Consider the following 24,559-nt stretch of genomic DNA (forward strand, 5'->3'; position numbering starts at 1 on the left):
CATGCATACCATTTCATAAAATATCCAACTATAATTGTCTTAATAATAATCTTGATGAACTCAATGACTCGAATGCAACGTCTTTTGAAATATGTCATGAATGACTCCAAGTAATATCTCTAAAATGAGCAAATGCATAGCGGAAGATTTCTTTCAAACCTGAGAATAAACATGCTTTCAAATGTCAACTAAAAGGTTGGTGAGTTTATTAGTTTATCATAATTAATCATTTCCATTATTTTAATAGACCACAAGATTTCATTTATTCAATAATCATACACTCGCAACTGTTTAAAAATCATTCATATGGATTGAACACCTGGTAACCGACATTAACATCATGCATATAGAATATCCCCAAAATAGAAATCCATCTGTATAATATAAACTCGAAGTACTAAAGCATACCATTTTCCAGTATGGGGGTTGTTAGTGCCCGTAGATCTACCTTTAGGATTCGCGTCAATTAGGGTGGCTGTTCCCTAATTCTTAGGCTACCAAGCTAAAAGGGGTGATATTCGATTCGATAATCCAACCATAGAATGTAGTTTTAAGTACTTGTGTCTATTTCGTCAAACATTTATAAAAGCAACGCATGTATTCTCAGTCCCAAAAATATATAATTGCAAAAGCATTTAAAAAGGGAGCAAATGAAACTCACGATACGATATTTTGTAGTAAAAATATGCATACGACGGAACTGAACAATGCAAGGTTGGCCTCGGATTCACGAACATATATCAGTTTTATATATATTAAAACACATAATAACAATTAACAAGTTTATATATTAATTTTATTAGTATACTTCTTATATTAAGAATTTGTATGTTATATTAATAAATAAATTAATTATATCTATTTTATATATTTTAGATGCTTAGTAGTTATATAACAGATTCTTATTAAAGTATTTTACTTAGGATATAATATATGTTATTTATTATAAATATTATATATTAATGCTTGAAAATATTAAATAATGTATTAGAACTTATATATATATATATATATATATATATATATATATATATATATATATATATATATATATATATATATATATATATATATATATATATATATATATATATGATTTAATTTAAAATATATTTATATATTATTTGTAACTTAATTAATAATATTTTATTAAACAAAATAGTATCTAATATTAATATAGATGTAAAATATATAAATGTCATTTGTTTATTAAAGTAATATTTATAATACTAAAATAGTGATAATAATAATAATGATGATAATAATAATAATAATTTAAATGATAATTTTTGTAATAATATTAATGATAACAAAAATAATAATGATAACTATAATAACCATAAAAATAATAATTTTATTCATAATGATAATAATAATAATATTAATACTAATAATACATATCTTAATAATAATAGTGATAATAATAATATCAATTATATTAATGTTAGTAATAATAATAATTAACTTAACAATAATAACAATTAATAATAATAATAATAATAATAATAATAATAATAATAATAATAATAATAATAATAATAATAATAATAATAATAGTAATAATAATAATAATAATAATAATAATAAGTAGAGTAAAATTACTACCTCAAAGAAGTAGTCCTTAAAAATATGCCCAAGTCCGGGTTTGAACCCGCGACGTCCCGATAATATCCTTAACCATTGAGCTACTAGTTCGATCTTGGTTTAAACCCCATATTTATTTTATTTCACCCATCTTTCCAGCCTTAACTATATCTCTAACATAAAAAAAAATTAAAAGTCGCCCCCAAGTCTCGAACCTGCAATCTCTCATAAATCAACACAACACCAGACCAACTGCTCTGCTTAAATTTTCTGAAATATACCCAGATTAAATTGCTTTAACCTTTGCTTCTATGTTCACCTTCTTCATATACTTCTATCATCATCATTGACATAATTAACATCATCACCCTAATTAACATCATCATTTATTATGATCGCCATTATCATCATCACATCTCATCATCATCAGTTCCTAATCACTATTAATATCGTAACCGTCATCCTCATCATAACCTAACTACCATCATAATCATCATTTAATTTTATTTTCTAGATTTTGAGACAAGTGTGAGATAGGTTCGGCCCAATAGAAAATAGTTGAATCTCAGCCAATGAACTAAATTAAGCAAGCCCAAAATCAACAAGTCCACCACATAGCGGCATGTTATTTGGTTAATGGGTCGTGAAGCCCAAACTTCATTCGATTAAAATGTGAATTTGAAAATGGCTGTGTTTTGTGTCGTGTACAACCAGAAACCAACATATCATCATCATAAACATAGCATCATTCATCATCATCTTAATTATATTATAATTTTCATCTTAATTATATTATCATCTTAATTATCTCATCAACTTTATAATTAACCCATGTATCATTAAAGTCACTCACCTCATAACCATACCCGTACATCATCAATAATATCATACTACCACTTTAATCATCATCATCCTAATCATGTAGGCTCCTCTTCTTTCTTTCTTTTCGTGACACAGCAAACACCAACACAAGACAATTTATATTTAATTACATGTGTTTATTATTATATGCTCTTCCTTCTTTATTTTCTTCTTTTGTGTCGACTAATGGTGTATCCTATCGTATACACGCATAAAAAGCATAATGGTTGCATAAAAGTAGCATCAGGAAGACTGTAAATAACAGTTTTGTGGAATTATCCGTCCAGCGTTCTCTGCTGTACAGGTTGCTCCGTCATGCGTAAACCCTGAAGGCCGCCTAGCGCGTAAGCCCTGGCCGGAGAACACCACTTTCAGCATAAATTTCGGATCACAAGTAACTGAACGTATCATCATCTGACACGTGTCACCGAACAATCCGGTGAATCTAACACTATAAATAGACCCCTTGGGTCATCATTTTACACAGTTCAGACATTCTGACAAATTTGAGAGCAGAGACTTCACCTCTCTCTCTCTAGCACTTTCTCTCACTAGAAGTCATCCGGCTAGAAATTCTACGCTCTACGGACGACAGATTGATTAAGCCAACCCACAAGTTTCTATACTTGTGAACCGGGTCTGCAGGGATTATTTCCTGAGAGCAAACATCAATCGGAAACACACACCCACCTAAAGCTAGATTACTTCTAGTATTGTGTTGGCATACTAAGCCTTACCTCATAAGGAAATAGGTGTTAACAATGGCGCCATCCACTAATGCAAAGAACACGCGAAATGGAAAAGGAACAAAAACAACTGAAGCTCCATTTGTACTTGAAGCAGTAAACAATCCATTAACTGATGACATGATAACTGTTGAAGATGTCCCTGTTCCACCACCAGATGGTACGATTGAAGAAACAGTTGCTGAAACTGCTGAAAGGCTTAAGCGTTTGGCAACTAATTCAAAGAAAAGGCCAGTAATGGAAGAAACAACAACCAAAAGTGCAGAAAGGCTTCCAAACCTTGTTACTAATCCAGAGAGGCGACCATTGATGCAGCCACGGCGATGTCCATCATTTATACCTTTTTGACGGATGGCGGATGGCAAAGACAAGCAAATCATGAAAAAGCAATCTATATCAAAGTACAGGTTATCCAGACTACTTGATAAGCTGGGGAGTCTTATTGATGATTCTGAGGATGATAATGACTTGAGCTATATTAATAATGATTCTGACGATGAAATTGACAAAGATGAGTTCATGTCTGAGAAGCAGGCAATATTGCTTTTAAATGACATCCTTAAGCAGACGGCTCCGGCAAAGTATAAGCAACGCTTAGTGCAGCCCGCTGTCCGTGCTGTGGCTGTGGATAATTTTTTCGCTCTAATCACTGGAGAACAAGCTACAAAACCACCAGCTATGGCAGAATCCACTCAATGTTTTATTGATTAAATTGCTAACTATCCGTTGCCTAGAAATCATGGCATACCGGTAATTGAAGTTTATGATGGTACAACAGATCCTGAGGATTTCATCACTATGTTTGAAGGTGCAATGAGGTTGCAGCATTGGGATGATGAGGTAGCTTGTCATATGTTTCCAATGGTGCTGCAGAAAATGGCAAGGGAATGGTTTGCTACCTTGCCGCCAAGAAGCATCACAAGTTATTTGGATCTCCGTGCAAAGTTTGTTATGCAGTATCAAAATCTTCGAAGCTGTACTTTGACACATCTTGATGCACATGAGATCACAATGCATCACAATGAGTCCTTGAGTAATTTCATGAAGTGATACACACTTGAAGCACAGAAGATACCTGATTGTCTAGAATCTCAGCTAGTATCTGGTTTCATTTTCTGTTTGGATCAACGACGGTTTAGTGCACTTGTCCATGCATTAAGGTATGACTTGCCAAAAACTCTGCATCAGGCGTTGGAAGTTGCACAGAAGCATGTTCGAGCTGGTGAGCGGGGGATGAACAAGCTTGATGGCAGCAGCAGCAGCAAACCGCACAACGAAGGGCGGTACTTTGACAGAAATCAGAGGAGGAATGACAATTCTAATGGTGGATGGAGAGGCAACAATCATCCCAATGATTTTCATCACAATAGAAGGCCAATAGAGAGACATTCGTTAATAATGGCGCTGACTAAAACTCTAAAAGAGATTCTTTTCACTGAGCCAATTCGAACCACTTTCAATCCTCCAGCACCCATGGAGGAAAGAGAGGGTCCAAAAAGTGAATTATGGTGTGATTTTCATAAGGCATGGGGTCATGATACAGATAATTGTAAATCTCTGATGAGAGAAATCATTGCAAAAATCAAAGCAGGAGAGTTAAACCACTTGTTTCCAGGAAAACAATATAGGAGAAATGATCCTCACAGGAAATTTGGATGGCAAAAGAATGATGGTGGAAGAGGTCGTCGAGGTGAGAACAGAAGAAGGGAAGAGCATGGCGGAAGAGATAACAGAAACCAGTACGGAGACCGGATCACAGAGAGTGAGTCAACTCCAGACGTTGTAATCAAAATGGTGTGGTTGAATGGAAGTCACTATGAGGACGGTGAGCAGTCGGATAACAATGTTGATAGCTGGAGATATGCCCCAATCATTTTTCAACCAATTCAAAATTGGGCCTTGTCCGTTCAGCCAGTGGTCATTTCAGCAGAAATTGCAAATAAGTTCATCAGCCATATCTGCACAGATACAGGCAGTGAGGCTGACATCATTTATTGGCATTGTTTCAAGGCTTTTCCAAGGCATGTGCAGGTTAGAGCTAGGCGGACGAGTTTGAAGGTTTCAGGGCTAACAGGAGCGCCAGTGAATGCAGTGGAGCGAGTTCGCTTGGAGGTCGTTTTGGGAACATTTCCACTATTGAGAACCGAAACAATCGATTTCACTATTCTGGATGGCAACTCTAGATTTAATGTCCTTTTTGGATGGGCAGCATTAGCTAAATTTGGAGCGATAACATCAACGGCTCATGCAGAGATCAGATTCCCAACTCCGAACGGAGTAGCCGCCATACACTCACAGTATATGGCACCAACAAGGGAACGATCCACATTTGCAAACTTACCAGAAGGTAATATGAATCAGAGGAGGCATAATTGGTTGTTCAGGGAGGATGAGGTTCAGGAGTTCATTATACCATGATCAAGTGTTCAGGCCGGACAGCGCTAGACGCTTGGCGTTTGAAGAAACAAATTCCAGCATTTTATCAGGAACAAAATTTATCATTTCAATAAGAGCAGTTTGTTAGCATTTATGAAGAACAAAATTTATCAATATACTGTATTCCATTATGGTCATCTTTACAGTGCCTATGTTTTTAATTGCATTCACTAATCATTCATGATGTACTAATTAGGCTTGACCCACCTAAATTCGTCATCAATTGTTTATGTATTGCACAGTACTGATCAATAAAATTTTATATTTTTCTTATGTAAAGTGCTGCCCGTGACAAATGTAAAACATTGCATTTATATCCTGCCCTCAGAAGGAGAGTATTTTTATACCTCCGATGGCGGAAGCTTTTGTGCCGGCCAGCAAAGGCACAAGGGATCGGCTAGAAAACGTTAAAGTTTTACTAGAACGCACCGAGAAAAAATACAAAACTCAGATACTTGTCATGAAAAATATTATAAAAAACTTACTTCACAGAACGAAAGAAGTTTATATTTTATTTGAAGGCTAAAAATATTACACAATTCTTCCTCATATATTTTATGACAGAGGGCGTATGACGGATAGGTAACTAACCCATAGTTAATCTTCACACAATATTTCAAAGATTCTTCCTCATATACTTTATGACGGAAGGCGTATGCGGAAAGATTATTTTATAATCACTCTTTAAAAACACTTCATAACTATTCCTCATTAATTTGATGACGGACAGCGTATAACAAACTACAAATGTCCTACTGAATGTTTAAAGGCATAATGTTTGCAAAGTGTGACGACCCAAAAATTTCCGACCAAATTTAAACTTAACCTTTATATGTTTCCGACACAATAAGCAGAATTTGTAATGTTAAATCTCAAAAAGTTTGGAACTACATTCATGTAATCAATTACCCTTTGACCGTGTTCGACGATTCACGAACAATTATGAGTATATAGATATGTATATATAATATATAATATTAACTGAAAACATTAACAAAGTATTAGATATATGATACTTTACATGAATGTATTTGTTTCGATATATTTATCGACAGAATTAAGAGATAATATCAAATGATTGAATTATCATATACATTATGATATGATTACGGGCCTATGTTATGAGGTCCACTGTGATTTAAGAAATCTATTCTTTTTGACAACATTCGAAAAATGGTAAAGTGATTTATAAATAAGAACAAATGTGTCAATTAACGGGAACTAAACAAAGGTTAGTGGAAATTCCTGTTTAATTTCCAAGGTATGTTTTATAATATTTTCCTCGTGACCTTGATAAGATAACTATGTTAACTTTCATTTTATTTAATATGAAAATAAGAACGTGGAGTGTAAATAACTTAGATGTTGGATATCGACAAGTTAAGTAACTCGACATTTTTCATTAAGATAATTTCATACGTTTATTTAACCTTTGGACTTTATCCCATGCTTCACCAACAGACTGTAATTTAAAAACTTGAAACCTATTATGAATATATATAATTCTACGTTTCTAAAATGTTTTGTGATATAACGATTTCCATTATTTTAACCTTTTAACAAAATGATTCTTAAATATATTTAGTTTTGGAAAACCAAATTATCATATTTATTTGATTTAGTTTCAAAAGTACAAAAAACGTTTTCAGTTTAAAAAGAACTTTATTATTAAAACGTATATATCTTCTATAAATATTTAGAACCACTTTTGACAACTCATTACTTAACCAGTATGATAAAGATAACGATATTTATATTTTATTTTATTAAATATATATAACGATTTAAATTAATATTATATATATTTATACGCGTATTATACGTATATAGTTTTATACTTTTACTATACTTTAACTTTACATTTACTTTACTTTTATTTTACTTTAACTTTAATAATTCATACTTTAATAATTCACTTTAATAATTCATACTTTAATAATTCACTTTAATAATTCATACTTTAATAATTTACTTTAATAATTCACTTTAATAATTCATACTTTAATAATTCACTTTAATAATTTAAAAATCTATTATAAACAGAATTCAACAGGTTTCATTATTTCATAGAAACTTGAAAATATATTTCTCTAAACTCTCTCAATCGAATTACATATATATATTTTCTTTGTATTATTTCAAGATATTATTAGTATACATAAAATACTACGACGGAGTTATAGACGATTTCAAAATAAGTTTTCAAACGGGATAGAGCTAAGAAAATTATGGGTTATAGCTATGGAGGTTATGGGTATTGATCGAGGGTATTGCTCGTGAGGTCAACCTAACGTTTATCATTTTCGTTGCGTCTACGTACTTTCCTGCAATATTGAATCACAATATTGATACGTTTGTGAATCCGAGACAAACCCTGCACTTGTTCAGTGCCGTCATATACATAATTGCTACGAAATACAGTATTGTGAGTTTCATTTGCTCCCTTTTTAATTGCTTTTGCAATATATATTTTTGGGCTGAGAATACATGCGCTGTTTTATAAATGTTTTACGAAGTAGGCACAAGTACTAAAACTAATTCTATGTGGGTTTAAACCAAAAATATACCCTTAGCTTGATAACATTAAACTACTTGTCTATGTACGGTAGGCGCGAATCCTAAAGATAGATCTATTGGGCCTGACAAACCCCATCCTGACTATGGGATGTTTTAGTACTTCGAGGTTATTTTAAACACACCTGATCTGGTGTACTTCAGAGGGTAAAACATGAACGTTAAGGCTTGTTACCGCTATAGAATACTTTTAAACACTTGTGAGTGTACGGATATTTATGGAAACTGAAATCTTGTGGTCTATTACTATTACAGAAATGATTGATTATGATAATCTAATGAACTCACCAACCTTTTGGTTGACACTTTAAAGCATGTTTATTCTCAGGTATTAAAGAATTCTTCCGCTGTGCATTAGCTCATTTTAAGGATATTACCTGGAGTCATTCATGACATACTTTGAAAGACGTTGCATTCCAGTCGTTGAGTTCATCAAGATTAATATTAAGTCAATTATAGTTGGATGTAATATGAAATGGTATGCATGCCGTCAATTTTTGATGTAAAGAAAGTTTATCTTTTAAAAACGTATGCAATGTTTGTAAAACATATCATATAGAGGTCAAATACCTAGCGATGTAATCAACTATTGTGAATCGTTTATAATGTATATGAACGGGTCCTTTCAGTTGGTATCAGAGCTGGTTTAATGCCGTTTATTAGCGGGTTAATCGTAGAGGGGGTTCTCACAGTGTTACCTGTGACGAAGCAATGGCTCTTACTCCTCGTGGTCCCTATTAGGGTTGGTTGTACGTTGCCGAGAGGCAGGCCGTAAAATTAGTGTCTGAGGTACGCTCAGTGGTCACCAGGCGGTTAGCTGGGAAGGCACTGAGTAGGATGTGTCCCCACTGTCGTTTCAGTTGGTATCAGAGCGGTGGTCTTAGCGAACCAGGTCTTGCATTAGTGTGTCTAACTGATAGTTGTTAAGATGCATTAGTGAGTCTGGACTTCGACCGTGTCTGCATGTCAAAAGTTTTGTTTATCATTTTTAGTCGGAAATCATCTACTTACCATCCTTATAAAATTACCTGCTTATCATTCTTAGTCTAGACACATCTTGCTACATTGATTGCATGAATAGTGTATAGACAAAATTCATATCTTAGCGTATCTGCTAAATCATATCTTATCGTATCTATTATCGTAAACTTTGCCTGACATATTACGTAAATTCCTCCGTAATCTATGAAATCTTGTGATCTATATATATAGATATTCTATGTAGTTAGAATACCACCCGATAGCCGGAAAATCATTTCGTATCGAAAAATCCTTTATCAAATCGTACGAAATGGAATTCTTCATCAGTTCAAGTTCCTCGGATTCCGAAATGGAATCCCACTCAAGCTCCAAAAGCAGTGTGACTAGAATGGATCAACCAATCAGCCATCATCTATTCTGGATGAATTGGGGATAGGTTCGTAGCCTCCTTAATCATTGGAGACAAGAAGAAGGCGATCCTTTCCATCCACCACATTGCCCTCTTGGCAATGAACCTGAAGCACTTACCGGCGAACCTGTTTGAAACACTATTTTCTCTCTCATTTCCAGAGTATCTCATCATGATTATACACTACACTAAATTCTAGATCTTATTTATCCGCTCGTCCGAACCGACAATCACCCCAGTGTAATAGAAGAAGTCAACGAGCTTCGCGCTCGGGTAGTGGCTTTGGAGAATATGGTTCAAAGGTTACAAACACCGGCAGCAGCACCAGCAACATAACCAGTACCACCATCAACAACATCAACAGTACCATTACCACCACCAACAACAACCGCATCGCAAACCTCAACTTCACAATCTGTCCCATGAACATCGACGTCATACGCCCTGTAGATACTAAGGAATACCACAACGATGAAGTATTGATTCATAACTTCATTGGGAAAACATTCTACGACGATTATGTAATTTCTAATGTTTAGAAATTATCTATCCTAGCCTTAACCATAAATCAAGTGAGTTTAATTTAATATTAACTCATTAAATCTATATTACATCTGAAGAAATATACACATATATTTCCATAAAGACTATAATAAAATTCTTTTATACAAAATATTAATTGTGACATTTTTTTTAACGGGTAGGTAATACCCGAGAGATATATAAATTCACAATTAATATGTTACATTCTTCGAATCGGATTCAGCAAATCATCCATTATACTCCCTACTTTCACAACAATATACATTCTTTTATAGAAATCAAAACAACCATACTCATTCAAAAATCTAATTACATATTCTGATTTTGAAATCGCCGAATTCAATTCAAGTTATAACCGGTATCATCACTCTTAGATTCTTACATCTTTCAAAGCTATACTTTAACTTCAAAACTGTGTTAGAACATCGTATGTATATTAACGATTATAATCTGTGTTCAAGCCCTTCGAAATACCTGAAGACACTTCAAATAATGAACAATCGAGATGATGATCCAACCACATGTTATCCACAGTTACGTACCTGAAAAAAAAAACTCTTGAAACCAAAGTCATAATTTAACATGTATCCATGTCAAACCTTTTGGCATTTACTAGCTAAAATAACTTTTCAATCCCTTCTAAAAATAGACGGTTTTGTCACAGCTCCAGCAAATCAACTTCAATTGTTCAATCGAATAAGCCTTATTATAATGATTACCCCTTCATCATTATTACCGGGGAACCTTTCATATCTCGCCACATTAGCAGTAAACTTATTAACAACTTCAGTGATCTTTGACTTTCCGAAAAATCTTTATATTTATCAAAACCCCATCATTTACTCATCTGCATCTTGTAACGAGAATTGCCATACGAATCATCGGAAATTAGCAATCAGTATTTTGAAATCTCGCAGCATGTCTACGCCAACAATTATATGTGTCTATCTTCTGGACTTATATACTTTGAATGTGAAGTTTCTGAAAAACACCCTAAACTGCGAACTAGTTCTCGAAATACTGATGAAGCAGCAGAAACTATAAACGACCTTAACAGTAAAAAGTTTGATGATAAAGAGTAGTGTGTTGGCAAAGCTCAGAAAAAGAGAAGATTTGGTACTGAAAAATACGGATTGAGCAAACCATGAAGAAGGCTATGGATAAATCACAAGGACGAAATCTACCTTTAAAGAATCCAAATAATTCCGTGTCTGCTGAAGTCATTATCGAATACCTTACTCCTGACTCTAAACCCTTACGAACAATATTCTTCATCATCCTCTGATATTAGAAATTTTAAGATATCGTCGTATCTTTCATTATAAATATCCTCCCTATTTTTGAAGATATTTCCATAATTATTCTTATCTGAAATCATTTACCTCTTCGTGCTGTCTGTATTACATCATAAAAGAAACTATTTTAGTTTCTAAATTCTGAAACTTTCGAATTTAAAATAGGAATATTTTTAAAGTAGTGTTGGGAACTGAAGCATGAACTAGTATAATATAATGACACTTGATCAACGTGATTATATTACAGTAAGTCATGCTGAGTTTCTAAATGGAACGTGATGATTCACATATCATAACGTCATCATGTGCTATGTTACATGACTCTTGCATTCTCTTTAACCTCTAAAATATCAAGAAAATATTTCTTGATGATTCGGCCTTTTTCGAGGTATTCTAGTAATTTGACAAGTCAAGATCGTGCCATTACAATTTCTTTTTTAGAACATTAACAATGTTCATTCCGAAATTCATATATGCGAATTCTGGACCATTACAAGCGGTGCTTAATCGCAAGAAGAAGAAACGAAAGGACAAAACTCCGAAATAGAAATTGGGGTATAAATCGCAGCAAATAAAAGAGAGCATTAATTGGGGATGACAATGATTATAGAAGACAGAAGCAGGGACATCGAAATATAAGGGAAGATATAAAACCCAACAATAACCCAGAAACTATAAATCGTATATATCGATGCATATAGCAATATAAAGACACGGGAGAACTAAAAACACTATAAAACCAAGAGTATAGTAGAAGTAAATAGATTCTTTCGGAGGTAGATGAAAAAGAAGAACGACAGATATGAAAGTGAGGAGTATATCGAGAATCAGCACTGGATGAAGCATATTGATGAATAATTTTAAAGTAAGAATTGAGGGAGAAAGAATAGAAGGTGTGAATTAAAAGGAAACGAAGGAGGTAGATTTATAGTGAAATATCCGACAGAAAAATCGAGATGAATCATCGCATTAAATCAAAGAGGATCATAATTTCCTTAATCGCCGAAGAATCAAATCCTATATAGATTACAAAGATTTTCTTTAATCCGGAGATCAACCGTGATGACGTCAAAAGATAAGACGAATCCCTATTTTCTCATTTCACTCTTTTACGATAGCTTCACTCATACGTTTCGAGTAATTGAATTATTTTATCCATATTTCTCAATCATGATAAAACCCTATGAATCAACTTATATTCGTCATAATAACATTCTTATTGTTAACCATGACGACCTCGATCAAATTTCGGGACGAAATTTCTTTAACGGGTAGGTACTGTGACGACCCGAAAATTTCCGACCAAATTTAAACTTAACCTTTATATGTTTCCGACACGATAAGCAGAATTTGTAATGTTGAATCTCAAAAAGTTTTGAACTACATTCATGTAATCAATTACCCTTTGACCGTGTTCGACGATTCACGAACAATTATGAGTATATAGATATGTATATATAATATATAATATTAACTGAAAACATTAACAAAGTATTAGATATATGATACTTTACATGAACGTATTTATTTCGATATATTTATCGACAGAATTAAGAGATTATATCAAATGATTGAATTATCAGATACATTATGATATGATTACGGGCCTATGTTATGAGGTCCACTGTGATTTAAGAAATCTATTCTTTTTGACAACATTCGAAAAATGGTAAAGTGATTTATAAATAAGAACAAATGTGTCAATTAACGGGAACTAAACAAGGGTTAGTGGAAATTCCTGTTTAATTTCCAAGGCATGTTTTATAATATTTTCCTCGTGACCTTGATAAGATAACTATGTTAACTTTCATTTTATTTAATATGAAAATAAGAACGTGGAGTGTAAATAACTTAGATGTTGGATATCGACAAGTTAAGTAACTCGACATTTTTCATTAAGATGATTTCATACGTTTATTTAACCTTTGGACTTTATCCCATGCTTCACCAACAGACTGTAATTTAAAAACTTGAAACCTATTATGAATATATATAATTCTACTTTTCTAAAATGTTTTGTGATATAACGATTTCCATTATTTTAACCTTTTAACAAAATGATTCTTAAATATATTTAGTTTTGGAAAACAAAATTATCATATTTATTTGATTTAGTTTCAAAAGTACAAAAAACGTTTTCAGTTTAAAAAGAACTTTATTATTAAAACGTATATATCTTTTATAAATATTTAGAACCACTTTTGACAACTCATTACTTAACCAGTATGATAAAGATAACGATATTTATATTTTATTTTATTAAATATATATAACGATTTAAATTAATATTATATATATTTATACTCGTATTATACGTATATAGTTTTATACTTTTAATATACTTTAACTTTACATTTACTTTACTTTTATTTTACTTTAACTTTAATAATTCATACTTTAATAATTCACTTTAATAATTCATACTTTAATAATTCACTTTAATAATTCATACTTTAATAATTTACTTTAATAATTCACTTTAATAATTCATACTTTAATAATTCACTTTAATAATTTAAAAATCTATTATAAATAGAATTCAAAAGGTTTCATTATTTCATAGAAACTTGAAAATATATTTCTCTAAACTCTCTCAATCGAATTACATATATATATTTTCTTTGTATTATTTCAAGATATTATTAGTATACATAAAATACTACGACGGAGTTATAGACGATTTCAAAATAAGTTTTCAAACGGGATAGAGCTAAGAAAATTATGGGTTATAGCTATGGAGGTTATGGGTATTGATCTAGGGTATTGCTCGTGAGGTCAACCTAACGTTTATCATTTTCGTTGCGTCTACGTACTTTCCTGCAATATTGAATCACAATATTGATACGTTCGTGAATCCGAGACAAACCCTGCACTTGTTCAGTGCCGTCATATACATAATTGCTACGAAATACAGTATTGTGAGTTTCATTTGCTCCCTTTTTAATTGCTTTTGCAATATATATTTTTGGGCTGAGAATACATGCGCTGTTTTATAAATGTTTTACGAAGTAGGCACAAGTACTAAAACTAATTCAATGTGGGTTTAAACCAGAAATATACCCTTAGCTTGGTAATATTAAACTACTTGTCTATGTACGGTAGGCGCGAATCCTAAAGATAGATCTATTGGGCCTGACAAACCCCATCCTGACTATGGGATGTTTTAGTACTTCAAGGTTATTTTAAACATACCTGATCTGGTGTACTTCAGAGGGTAAAACATGAACGTTAAGGCTTGTTACCGGGTGCCTACAACTTATAGAATACTTTTAAACACTTGCGAGTGTACGGATATTTATGGAAACTGAAATCTTGTGGTCTATTACTATTACGGAAATGATTGATTATGATAAACTAATGAACTCACCAACCTTTTGGTTGACACTTTAAAGCATGTTTATTCTCAGGTATTAAAGAATTCTTCCGCTGTGCATTAGCTCATTTTAAGGATATTACCTGGAGTCATTCATGACATACTTTGAAAGACGTTGCATTCGAGTCGTTGAGTTCATCAAGATTAATATTATGTCAATTATAGTTGGATGTAATATGAAATGGTATGCATGCCGTCAATTTTTGATGTAAAGAAAGTTTGTCTTTTAAAAATGTATGCAATGTTTGTAAAACGTATCATATAGAGGTCAAATACCTAGCGATGTAATCAACTATTGTGAATCGTTTATAATGTATATGAACGGGTCCTTTCACAAAGTGAATTTTTGATATGTTGCTCATTCAGCTGAAGTTAACAATGCAAAACATCCAAAAACAAATTACCTTAAACACTTTTCTAAGTACTTTGCTCAGTTATACAATGTACAATTGTACATAACAAATTTATTATATGCTTCAGTGCATCACAGATTTGTTCTAAGCAGGAAACAAGAAAATAATTAAAACAAGTATGCAAGGAGACACAACCATTAAAGCAATACATATTTATGGCATCCAAATTGTCAAAATTTATTACAAACGGTTTTTCATCAAATAGTTACAAATTTATGAAAATTCCACGTTAAGCACATCCTGAGCAGAGGAATCCTCCCTGCTGCATACTTCATCATACACATCTATCTTCAGATTAACCAACTTATCCTTTGCTTCATTGACCTTCTCTAGAGTTCAGGAAGCATTAGATTAGTAATAGCAGCAGGGAGAGTCTGGTTTGGAACAAGGCGTCTGGTCAATTTATCTGTCACATCAGAAACAGCATGGGTGAGCATAGCATCAACATAATCATTGTAGGGGTCCCCAACAAGCTTGGACCCAAGAACCTTAGCTATCAGACCCGGTATACCCTTCTTAAGCTCAGCAAAGTTACCCTCACCTTCATACACCCTCCGGAGAAGCTCAGCAGACTTTTCCTTCTCTGCACTCAGCTACTTCCCCAGCTCACTCACTTTCACCTGCTCCTCCTCAAACTTTTTTTTTTCAGCATCCTTTTCTTCTTGCAAGGCAGCAGCAGCATCTTGAGCACTTTTTAGCTCAACTTTTCTAGCCTTTATCATTTTCTGAGCATCACTCAAGGCACGCTCAGCATCAGCAGCTCTCTTGCGAGCATTTGCACCTTCAGCTATATCTTTACGAGCAACGACAAGAACAGACTCCTAATGCTTCTGCAGTTGCAGCATGGAATCCAGATGGTTGGTCAGCAATACATGAGCTACAGCAGTTGATTCCCTGAGCTGCTCAGAGCGGAGAGCGGTGAAATGGGGTTTTAGCTCAGGGATAGCATAACCCTGTAGAAGAAAAATTTTATGGTTAATTTCAAGCAACTCACATAAATAAATTGCAAGCATATACATGCAGGAAGTTTTATCATTCATACCTGAAGAAGAGTTGAAAATTCTTTGTCCATAGTAGCAGGGTTCTCAATGATCGCCTGCAACGTCCTCACATGAGCAGGAAGAGATGGCTCTTGCACATTGGATGAGGTGATAGGAGGGATAGTAGAGCTAGGAGGTGGAGAATGATAGGAGGCGTCGTCCTCCGTCCTCGACTCATGAAATTCAGATTCATTAAATGGAGTAAAATTTGGGTCAGGAGTTTTCAGACCCTTATCTCCTTCACCTTCAAGGTTCTCCTCCGGCCTCCGTTCATCACCTTCAGTGGCCTTCCCTTGGCTATCGTCAGACTCTGTTAAAATAACTAACAGAAACAAATAAGCATTATGAACAAATATAACGGTTATAAGCAAAGACATGTGCATTATCAAGAAAGAGCAGAATGGACATACTTCTTCTGCGTTTTTGATTTTGGCTCCCCTCAGTACTTTTTGCCCTCTTGGAGCCTATGCACTTCTTCTTTATCTTTTTGATTGGAGGAGGAGTGGGGTTTGTTTTACCCGTGATGTCAACCGAGCCTGATGTCTGCTGCTCGGCAGTGGTGGTGTCATCCGCTGTCCGTTCATTGTCTGTTTGTTCAGACCCAGACTCACTGTCAGAACTGCTAACAATGATTTCTTCACCCTTTTCAGAAGCAGCAGCATCAGCAGTAGCCTTAGCCTCAGCTGCAGCCCTCTCTGCCTCTAGCTCTTCAGCAGTTTTAGTACGGTCAGTAATCTCCACTTCATCCTCAAGATCGACGGATAAAAGAGCAGAGCGAACCAACATCTTGGATTTGGCTGCAAAAATTAAACATGGACAGCAATATAAGCAAACATGGTAAACAATAGACAATCATTTATATATATATTAGGATGATCATATCACATCCTACCCTAATTCTTCTCACGGAGTACTGGCACAGAAGTGCTTGGCCATTCTTGACTCACTCTACACAGCACAAGAATCCCCTCATACTTCTCGTATGATCTGGGCGAAACGCGGAGCTCTTTCAAACTATTTACTATCTGCTGCTCTGCGGCAAAAATCTTAACACCCTTTCCTACACCAGCATCAATAGCACCCCATTTCCGGATAACGGAATACTCCTCCAGAATAACAGTCTCATCAACAAAGAAAAATGGACTTTTCTAGTCCTTCAAGTTTGATACTCTATTTATACCAACAAAATGAGTATTTCGTTACTATCAATAGTAAGCCAGCAGTCGCTAATTGTACGAATTCTAAACAAAGAGATAAAAACTTTAATGCGAGGCTTAATATTGCTGGCATTACAGTACATTTCAAAAAGGATAATTTTTTGAAGGCCATGGGGATGCATTTGGCTAAGGCAGGCCTTATAATATCTAGGAAGGTGAAGAAGAAATTAGTAGGGGAACACGGAGGTTTCCGTGAGTAAGTTGTAAGGCGTATAAAGTAATTTTTCCATCAAGAGGATGGTTGGTAGTTTGCCTGTTGGTAGGAAGAACAGGGTTGTATTGATTAAGATGGCGAAAGGCAATCTTCAAACCGTCTAAGTATTCTCCTGTTAGTGATGATGCCATCGTGCTAACTTCTGGAATGTTAGCAGCGTTTGAAGAAGAAGGCTCTGCGTGTTCTTGGCCAGTACTCGGTGTAGAAGCCATAAAAATAAAGTATAAAAGTATCAACAACTAAGAAATAACAAGTAAGATGGGGTATAACTGACCTTGGAAGACGGTAAGCTTTAAAGAATTGAAGGTTGAAGAAAGCGATGAAGATTTGGAAAGAAATGTGCTTTTTAGATCTTGGCAAAGGTAAAAAAGTGAAGATAAAAGGGTTATGACGGTTTATATAGGAGCTTATTGATGCAATTTTTATGGACATGATTGTGACACGTGTACGGGCAAGTAACAGAACATATCATCATCTGACACGTGTCCCCGAATAATCCGGTAAATCTGACACTATAAATAGACCCCTTGGGTTGTCATTTTACACAGTTCAGACAATCTGACAAATTTGAGAGCAGAGACTTCACCTCTCTCTCTAGCACTTTCTCTCACTAGAAGTCATCCGGCTAGCAATTCTACGCTCTACGGATGACAGATTGATTAAGCCACCCCTCAAGTTTCTATACTTGTAAACCGGGTCTGCAGGGATTATTTCCCGAGAGCAAACATCAATCAGAAACACACGCCCACCTAAAGCTAGATTACTTCTAGTATCGTGTTGGCACACTAAGCCTTACCTCATAAGGAAATAGGTGTTAACATCGACCAACCAAGAGCCAAAGAGTTCCATGAACTGCTGTAGAGCTACACCTCATGTTACCAGAACAGAAAGGATAAGAGAAAAATGTAATAGCAGTGGTACCAGGCTGTAACGAATTAGATTGCAACAGATAGTGACTATGGTGATTGTTGTTTGAGGTGATTCACCTGGATTATAAACAGAAAAAATATATGGTGATTCATGATCGTGATTTAGAGAGAGAGAAGATGACAGAGAAAGAGGTGGTCGATGGTTTTTTATTTGAATTTGAAACAGGCATACGTTTAGCCACAACAAGAACTTCGTTTCTTTTAAAGTTGCAGCTTATAGGTGGGTTTCGTAAGTATGTGGTTTTGAACAGAATAAGAAGCAATGATTGAGCAGCTACGATGTTTGTTTTAGTGATTTATCAAGGAAGAGAGGCATAGAGAATGGTTTGTGTGGTGGTGGTGTCGTGTTGGTGACTGAAGAAACAGAAGTGACAATACTAGATGATTGTGGTTCGATGGTGTTGTAACCCAAAAGAGTGAAGGTGGCGGTTTGGGTTTGGTTTGGAGTAGTGATGGCAGTTGTGTGATAGAAACAAAGGTAGTTGGTGGTTTTGATGGGTATTGAAGCTCGAACAAAATAGTAGCAACAGATAGTCGACTTTTATGGTGATCTGGGACTCGTCAAACAACAGGTAAGATGAGTGGGTTTCGGTTTGGGGCTCAGCAACCGAACATAGTAGCAGCAGCAAATAATCGACTCATAACAACCTGGTTCGATCATGTGGGATGTTGTGGACTTAATGTTTAGAGAAACAAGAACCTAAAGTGGTTCGGTTTTGTTTTGAAATTGACTAAAGTCGATTTGTGTTAGGTGTTGAGTTTCAACGACAAACAGGAAGAATATATAAATTTTAATGGCAAGTAAATGGGATGAATGAATTTTCTTTTTTTAAAAGAAGAAGTGATAGGAAACAGAAAAATTTCCCGTGAATTGTTGTCTGCCTAATTGATATCATGATATATGTATATGGATTTTACATGTAATTGAAAAGAACACATATAAAATATCAACTAGTCATTACTCTTGAATGGGTAAACAGCTCCTCACCTCATGAATTTAATTTGGATTCACTTGCCTACACTATTGTACCTAAAATTGATTGATTTCACAAATGATGGACCCTTCTCCATTCATTATATTAAATATTCAGTGAATGAGCTTTACATAATAGACTAGATATAAATATAAATATAAATATAAACTAGACATGAACTTAACCAAATACAAAAATAAATTCATACGAATATATATGCACTAATAGTACGGACTGGTATCTCGTGCACTGTTATCAAACAATGAAGGTTAAAAGTCTATATAAAATCTCATTGTATAGATGTAAGTGCTTCTCTTTCTTTTAAAAAAAACTTGTAATTTAATAAGTTTATTTGTTATACATTTTTCTAATCTAAGATAATACATACATATTACTGTAACATAGTTTCAAAATTATCAAATAAGAATTAAATCAATTATTAGCGCTCAATCCCAAGTGACATACACGAAGTGTTAAAATTTAACAAATAGATCTTAAACATGTTTATAATAAGTTTAAAATTTATATAACTTAATTTTCGGATCACCGTTTATTTTAAAATCACATAAGTTCGAATTAAACTTCTATAAATAAAAATTCAAAACGTCCAACGAGTATTACAATTATTAAATAATTATATTTGATATACTCTATATATATAGTTTTATTTTATATCGTATATTATTTTATATTTTTAGTTCTAACGATTAAATCGTATATTATTATTTTAAGTTATTATTATATATATACATATATTTATATTTATATTTATATTTATATTTATATGTATACACATTTATTTATAAATAATGGTTCGTGAATCGTCGGAGATAGTCGAAGAGTAATTGAATATATGAAACAGTTCAAAAATTTTGAGACTCAACTTTACAGACTTTGCTTATCGTGTCGAAATCATATAAAGATTAAGTTTAAATTTGATTGGAATTTTCCGGGTCGTCACATAACAAGTGATGTACGACGATTGTTTAGCAAGATGGGGCGGTGTTGTACGTGTGAATTTATACGTTCGTGGACTAATCATTTTGCATTCTTTAGAATGACAACGCGAAACGAGAACGAGACGAATGACGATGAGTTTAGCGCTAGAGTTGCGGCTGCCGTTGCAGAGAAAATGGGTACGTTTCGAGAAGAAATGGATAGGAAGTATTTCGAACTTCAAAGTAGTGGTGAAATGGAGCGTTGTCTTAAGAGCTTCATGAGGACTAAACCCCCGATGTATGACGGAAAACCGAATCCTTTGGTTAGCACAACATGGGTCTCGGATGTCAAAGGGTGTTTTCGCACTATTGAATGCCCTCCCGAGAAAAAGACGAGACTCGCTACTAGTTTGTTGCGGGGTAGGGTGAAGGATTGGTTGGATGGTAAGATTGATCTTGTCGGTGGTGAACCGTTTAGGGCGTTATCATGGGACGATTTTAAGAAGGAATTCTACGAGGAATTCCGGACTTCGACCGATTTGTCGAAATTGCGTAATGAGTTGCGAAATTTGCAACAGAGCTCTATGGATTTGAATACTCTCAAGACGACCTTTATGGTGAAGGCTTGTTTTTGCCCGGAGTATATGGAGAATGATCGTTTGTTGATGGAAGATTTCTATCGGACTTTGAATGATGACTTGAAGAATAAAATTAGCCGGGGTTACGCGAAGTCGTTTGTAGAGTTATTCGCGGTGGCTAGGGGTTTCGAGTCGTATTCGCGATCGAAGATTGGTGAACCTTCAAGTGAGATAAGGGTTGTTTCGTATGGTGCTCCAAGTAAGAGAGCTAGGAGTTCAAGTGTGAGCACGGGTGGTATACGGACAAGTATATCGGATTCTAGTGCGTCTAGGTGTTACAATTATGGCGTGAGGGGTCACAAGTCTTGGGAATGTTCGGTGCCAAAGGGTGATGGCACGGTGTGCTTCAATTTCCAAGAAGAAGGACATCGTAAGTCAGAGTGTCCCGAGTTAGCGGGGACGGGTGCGGCATGGAGACGTTAAGGTACGTTTTGTTTTAATAAATATGTCCTTTGATTATTTATTATGTGCCGATTGAGTTCGGGTGTGTTAAATGCATTTTGTTGTGCATAGTATTGTTATGGGTGACGTTCCTAATGGAATTACCCTACGGTGATGTTTTGATTGATGGGCGAAGGGCGTAAGACTTGGTGCAACCAAGCATTCCTTAGTGTTGGGAAATGTTTCTACCAAGCCTCGGGAATGGGCTTTGGTGTTCGGTTCTTAAGAGCGTGCTCGCTTCTGTGTTTGGGGTGGTGAACTATGAGGTTCATCGGGCGGATAAAACCCTAAAGATCGAGTGTTTGATCTCGATGTGTATGTTGGTAATGGAGTTTACGTGACGCGATGTTAGGTGCCTCTTTCATACCTACTAGCGTGGTATTCAACTCCGATGGTGTTGCGGTTACATTGTACTTAGGGTACCGGAGAGAAACCCTTAGGTACATGAGTGACTAGGTGGACATGTGACAAGCTATGGCAATCGGAGGATTGCAATAATAAAGTTTGTGTAATTTGTGGTGAACTCTTCGTTCGAAGTGTTTAAGGATAGGTTAAAATCCTTTGTATGCTCATGGATAGGGCAAGGTATTGTGAAGTGTATATCATGGGATATATTATCTCGATGATGTGGTTATGGAACGGAGTTCTAAGTGGGGGAGTTGTACTCTCGCACGAAGGTGTTCTAGTGTATTGATATTGGATGATGCTCGTATGGATTCGGAGCTAGTGTTGACACCTACGTTGGTCGATTGTGGTAAAAGTACGATTTGGAATAAATTATACTTATGGTTTTGGATTTAAATTATCACTGAGGTGGTAATGTGATGAATCTCATTTAGAGATAATGGACGTGTTTGACGAGCTAGTGAGATCCCTCGGTTAAGGGATGTGCGTGTCGGATTCTCTTCTAGGGAATTATTGTTTTGTGTCTATGTGTGGTATGGGCGGTTCTTGCTCGATTGTTTTGGCGTTGTGTACGCATAGTATGATGCACGTACGTGTATGATGGATTTTACTTGGGTGGGTTAGTCGGGGTGTTAAGACACCACCTGGTGGTTAGTGTTATGCGGTGTTAAGTACACTAATGGATATTTGTTTGAGGTGGATGGTTAGTGTAATCAGTTAGGATTCACTATGGTGTAGTAGTGCGCGATGTTACACTAGTCGTTGTGATCGAGGCTAAAAGAGCGTGTGTTGATGGTTAGTGTAATCCTTTAGGATTCACTATGGTGTAGCAGTGCGCGATGTTACACTACTCGTCGTATGAGGCCAAAAGAGCGTGGGTGATTGGTGGGTTATGGCCGTGATTCGGCCCGCTAACTTCATCATGGGAGTAGTGTTATATCGGTATGGTATAATGTTATCGGGAAATGCGAGTACCGATGGGGAATGGGAGTACCATTCCTGTGTTGAGATTTGGGAAGTGGATCACGTGTGGATGCGGATTCACGGTGACGCGTGTAGTTCAGTCATCTTATTGTGGAGGTGAGTCTCGTGTAGTTCGGATTCACAATGACACGTGTGGATGCGGTCATTCTTTTGGGATAGTGATTCTCGTGTAGTTCAGATTTACTGGGGTGCGTGTAGTTCGGCCAATCCCGATTGTTATACGGTGGAGGTAGTGAGTCGCGTGTGGTGCGGATTCACTAAGGCGCGTGTAGTTTTCGGCCAGCCTTCATGTGGTTGTGTTATGAACTATTGGTTGTTTATACACCAATGGTGGGGTCATGAGGACCATGTTGTGTGATTAGTGATGCGATAGCCGTGTTTCGCTCACATGTTGTTACGGGTGTGACAATAGTCGATTTTGTACACCTTGGGATTAGCGTTTCTATGGTCGTTTTGGACGCTAGCGGATTTAGTCGTTTTCTTACGATTGTGTGATAGTTGCGAATTGGTCATATTACGCACTACGAGGGATGTTTAGTGATAAGTGTTATCCGTAAGGATTCGCTTTTGTTCGGTCTTCGTCGTTTTGGTTATTGACCGTATGTTGGGACTTGGTTGCTTTTAGCATTGTACCTGGCAAGGGTACGCTAAGGGTTGATATCTCGGTAAGAGATTGGTTAAGTTTTTCCCGTTGTGAGGGATTGAGCAAGTTTTAGTGCTCGGATTTGCGGATTTGATAAATCGCGGATGACGATTTTGTATTAAAGGTGATTCGTTGGGAAGAATTGCCTAGAGGGGTAGGAAGAACGCGTGATGGTTTGCATGTATGCTAAGCGTTTGTAGTTTTCGGATGATTTGAGCATCGCATGTCTCGAAATGCATGCACGTGTGTAATTGGTAAATGGAATAATCTTCGAGTTTAGGATAATTGTGGTAGAAGTCGGTTTGGAACGTATGTTTGAGGACCATCGAGTGTGGGTCCGATTGGTTAAGTGACGAGGATCACGAGGACTTGATCAATTCTAAGTAGGGGAGAGTTGTAAGACCCTAATATTGATTGTACATAGAGTATTGACGGTGTACTTAAGTGGGTGAAGCGTGGAACGAATTATTAAACTGGCAGGCTGTTCTGATCTCCGTGCGCACAGCGCAAGGTCAAGGGTGTGCGCCGCGCACCCCACCTGGGACAGTTTTTCCGTTTTGTTTTAATTAGAGTTTAATGAGGGGCTTTTTGGTCTTTTCACTTGAGGACGAATTTGAGAGCTTATCAGCTGGTTTGGATCCAATTTTGGATCACATTTCACATCCACAAACACTCTCAACTATCTTAGAGAGAGAGGGAGAGTTCTAGAGAGAGAAGTGGGGTTTTGGAGAAGAAGAAGCTTGAATTGATCAAAAGCTCAAGTGTTAAAGTTGTTCACCTCGTTCCTCGTGTTACATCAGATCAAATGGATCAAGGCTCAACGTCAACAACGGTTGATGTTTCAATGGATACCACTGATGTACAACATCTTCCACATAACAATCGATGGACAAAATGTCATCCAATTGATCTTATCATTGG

The sequence above is a fragment of the Rutidosis leptorrhynchoides genome, chromosome 4, assembly GCF_046630445.1.
Source record: "Rutidosis leptorrhynchoides isolate AG116_Rl617_1_P2 chromosome 4, CSIRO_AGI_Rlap_v1, whole genome shotgun sequence".
Taxonomy (NCBI): Eukaryota; Viridiplantae; Streptophyta; class Magnoliopsida; order Asterales; family Asteraceae; genus Rutidosis; species Rutidosis leptorrhynchoides.